This window comes from Osmia bicornis, chromosome 14, assembly GCF_907164935.1.
Source record: "Osmia bicornis bicornis chromosome 14, iOsmBic2.1, whole genome shotgun sequence".
Taxonomy (NCBI): Eukaryota; Metazoa; Arthropoda; class Insecta; order Hymenoptera; family Megachilidae; genus Osmia; species Osmia bicornis.
Genome location: NC_060229.1, coordinates 6,948,072 through 6,952,141, shown reverse-complemented (window position 1 = coordinate 6,952,141; position 4,070 = coordinate 6,948,072). Strand labels below are relative to the sequence as shown.

Genomic DNA, 4,070 nt, shown 5'->3' with positions numbered 1-4,070 from the left:
ACTGTTTTGCTTGGAACAAGATATAAATTTAATATTATTTTTACACTGTTATATTAAAAACTAAACGACTTAAAATTTTATCATCAGCAAGAGTACAAAATTTTATACAGAAAACATGTAAAATGTCTTTTTTCTTTCTTTTTCAAAAACTTGTACTTAATACACTGTGGTTCTGAAGTCCAGATACACATAAATAATTATGCACATTTGTATACAGCTAAGCAAACCTAATATTATTTTTACACTACTATATAAAAAACTAAAGATTTAGAAGAATTATTTAGAAAATAATTTTTATCATCAGGAAGAGTGAAAAATTTGTTACAGGAAACACGTAAAACGTCATTTTTTTCAAAAAAGTGGACTCAATACACTCTGGCTCTGAGATCTAAATATAGATAATTATGTATACATAATTATAATTATGTATATTAGCTAAGCAAGCTTTGAATATAGCTTTAAATGTTCAAATAAAAAAAAATTATTTCTGGCGTTTGAAAACAAGATGAAATAGTGTTGCAGGCAATAACTCTTCGGTTACGGACAACAGCATCTGCCCGAAGAGTTAACGCAAACAATGACCGTCAAACTAGCCGCCAATTTGTGCTCGAACAAATGTCACAGCCCTTGTGACGTCAAACGGCTGCTTCTGCGTTCAAGTATCACGAAAGGGGACTGAATTTAGAGCAATTTGCTACATCACGAAAAAATGCGTTCAGTCAGAGAGAGGATTCGGTGGTGGCTCGGCGACAGGCACACTTGAAAATAGAATCGCGTACTCGAAACTCTTCAAGGCCTTGGGCAGGAAGCCGAGAAGAGGCCAATGGATTTTCGTGGCCAGGGCTACGGCATCCGGTTGCTCAATGTTTTTATCGTACACATGAACGCGTGTACAGTACACGTTGTAGAAGCAACGAGGACTTTCGCTTTCGAAAGCTGCGCTACTTATCGATTGACTTTCTTCTCTTCCGCTGTCGTTTGTTTTCTGGACAGAATCTGTTATTGCTTCACGAAAAATTTTTATACTTCGACAGACACTTTTACAAGATCTATGATATTTCTAATTTTGAGCTCTTTTTTATTTAATAGCTAAAGAGGAATCACTCATAAAATTGTTTTTAATTTTTAACACCTTGACTGCTACGGTGAAAATGAGCATTTGTTGTGGGATATATTGAAGCTCTAATTATTAAGAATAGGAATAATTAATTTTCAAATTTTAAATTTCAAGCATTCTGTTTGCTATGTTTCTCTATTGTCTCCTTTTAATTATTCAGGCATATGTAATTTGCGGTGCCAGTCACCCTATGGCATCCAACGTGTTGATTATAAATCATATTGCATATCATTAAATCAATAACATGCAATTATTTTACTCTAAAGCAACTTTGAATCAACTCGCTCTCGCGCTCGCTTATTTTATATTCTGGCAATGAGTTGCGATAGTATTTGTGTACTATGGCTGTCAAATTTTGTTTAATTCAGGAAAAAAAGAACTAACAGCACGCGGAGTTCCCAAGCGGTCACCCATCCAAGTACTATCCGCGCCGAACTTAGCTTGACTTCGGTGATCGGACGAGAACCGGTAGTGGTCCCAAGTCGTATGGCCGTTAGTTGAAAGTCGAGAGTGTACTAGAGGAGAAAACTATTAAAGACCGAAGAAATATACAATGTATTGTAATTAAAAAAATAATTAGTTATTCATATTCGTGGTATTCCATATTCCATTGCATAATGTACTGCGATTGCGTTGAAATGTGGTTAATAGAGCTGTATTTCCGAAAACCTATCAAATGTGATTCGACTGAAATTTTTGTAGATATCTGCGTTTTTTTCATTAAAGGAATGTTTGCAGAAAGGATTTCTGAGAAGAATTTAATAATTTAAGAAATTGAAGAATTTAAGAACTTTTCTTTTAATAGTGGAAGAAAGACTCGTGCTTCCACGTATCTTAAACATTTAGTTAGACTTTAATCATTCTTTCGTTGGAGAATAAAAGAACATTGATTATTGTTTTCTGAGCTTTTTTTTTTTTTGACTTAAGATTAGACGATTTGGGCGGAGGGCGCCCTCCTCCGTGTTTTTTCGTCTTCGTCCCTGCTAGCGAGAGCCAGCTTACGGGCTGAATATGTCATTATTGGGGTGGTGTTACCAGGCTGAATTGTTGTTTTCTGAGCTTTCCGGGTACTTTGGCCCTTAACCCTCGAACAGCGGACCATGGAGAGGAGCCACAATTCTAATTCACTTTTGTATTTCATATTATTTCCATTTCATAAATATTACATAATTAAATTTTACATAAATACTTAGTAATGCTATGTACAATATTTGAAATTTAGAAAATTTTTGTAATACTCTTCTTTCCCAGGTGTTCTAAACGCGTGCTTATTTTGCTTATTGGTTGATCTAGCACTGCATTTGCGTTATTTAAATACTTACAATCCTTGTAAAACGTTTCTATGCTGTACTTACTTCAACAAACATATCGTCAGTATCAAATTTTGTGACTCTTCTTGAATGGTTATACGTTGAATAGTTTTTTAATTTTTCTTTGGGTATTTTCAGGTATTCGCGTTAATTTTAAATCAAGAATGGTTCAAAATTTTTATACAAAATACTAAAATGAAGATATCAAAATTTTAATTTCTAAAATGTAAGTACTATGAAGTACTCAAATTGTGAGTTGCATCAATTTCTTATGAATAAAAGGAAAAAAGTAAATGTCGCCAACCGCAAGGAATTTTTTGTTCAGAAACATTGAAGAGAATGCGGATAGATGCGCGCAATTACAGAAAACGATGCGAGTACACGTTAAACGTTGCGAGGAATGCTAAACGCAGCACTTGCAATGTCAAGTGATTTTTCTCGTTCAATACGAACAGAAATTGTAAGGAAAAATACAAACTACTTTATTGATGATTCTTTGTGGTAAAATTTTTGATATGTATACATATTTTACTTATAAAATACAGAAACTTCAAATTCTTAATTTTCAACAAATTAATTTTTCTTTTATTATAAAATTGTGTAATTAAATTCTTTTCCAGTCTTAGTTTTTAGAATAAATTAAAAAATATCTGCAACGATTGGTGCATTTCCACTGTCATATTCATTTTAATCATTATTTGAATATATTTACATATTTCTAATGCAATTATAATTTATGTTTGTAATGAACGTATATGCAAAGTTTAGGATTAATTGTATGATTAATTTTTGAAATATCGTACTGGAAAATGAAGGGCTGAGTGTAAAATTCTGTAAAAAAATGTTCATTAACTTGCTTCTTTTCTAAATATTGTAGTGATGATATGTGCCCCTCTTTTTTATGTCCCTCCAATTTAAAAAAGTGTAATTTAAAAAAGAACAATATATGCAATATAAAAATAAAAATATCGTATCTACTTTTTCGAATAGATCCAAAATAATTGGGAATTATCTTTTTTATATAATAAATTTTATTGTAGTAAAATTTGATTCTTTGAAGGTATTATACCTCAAAGACACCTTAAAAACGTATTCCCAAAAATGCAATATTTTTCTAACCTAGCAGCAGAATCTAGGTCAGTCGAGATGCAAACTTACAAATCATATACAAGGATATTATTTGAAAGAACAATTTTTAAAGGAACAGTGTAAAATTTAGAAAATGAAAATAATATGAAATACTAAATTAAATTAAAACTGGGGCTCTCTCCATGGTCCGCCGACCGAGGGTTATTTATCAAAGTGGTTTAATTGCTTGCTCTTTCAAATTGCTTGCTAAATCAATCAGGCAGTTTGAAAAAACACGAAGCGAAGTCTGAACTGCTGCAGCATAACGCAACGGTTAATTAAAGCAATCGACGATTACGAGAAGCTCCGTGACGAGAAGGTTAAACGATGAAAAACTGACCGATCTACAGGGTCGCAGCCGTAAACTTGAATCCCATCACGAATTCATTTTCTTAATTGCGTACTCCACACACGAGTAAGTTTCTTACCCACGTCCTAGAGTCGTTCCCTTCGTCCACCATTCCATTCTTGACCGCTTTGTTTCTAGCGCCACATGATCCTTCTTTCCCGAACGT

The 4,070-nt window shown here is 33.1% G+C and overlaps 1 non-coding gene across 1 annotated transcript; it reads right to left on the bottom strand.

Moving 5' to 3' along the window:
- Nucleotides 1–1,494: 1,494 nt before the first annotated feature.
- LOC114878882 lies at nucleotides 1,495–1,615 on the bottom strand. Its single transcript, XR_003789819.1, has one exon. It is a non-coding gene; the product is annotated as a 5S ribosomal RNA (ribosomal RNA).
- Between the last annotated feature and the right edge of the window lie 2,455 nt (nucleotides 1,616–4,070).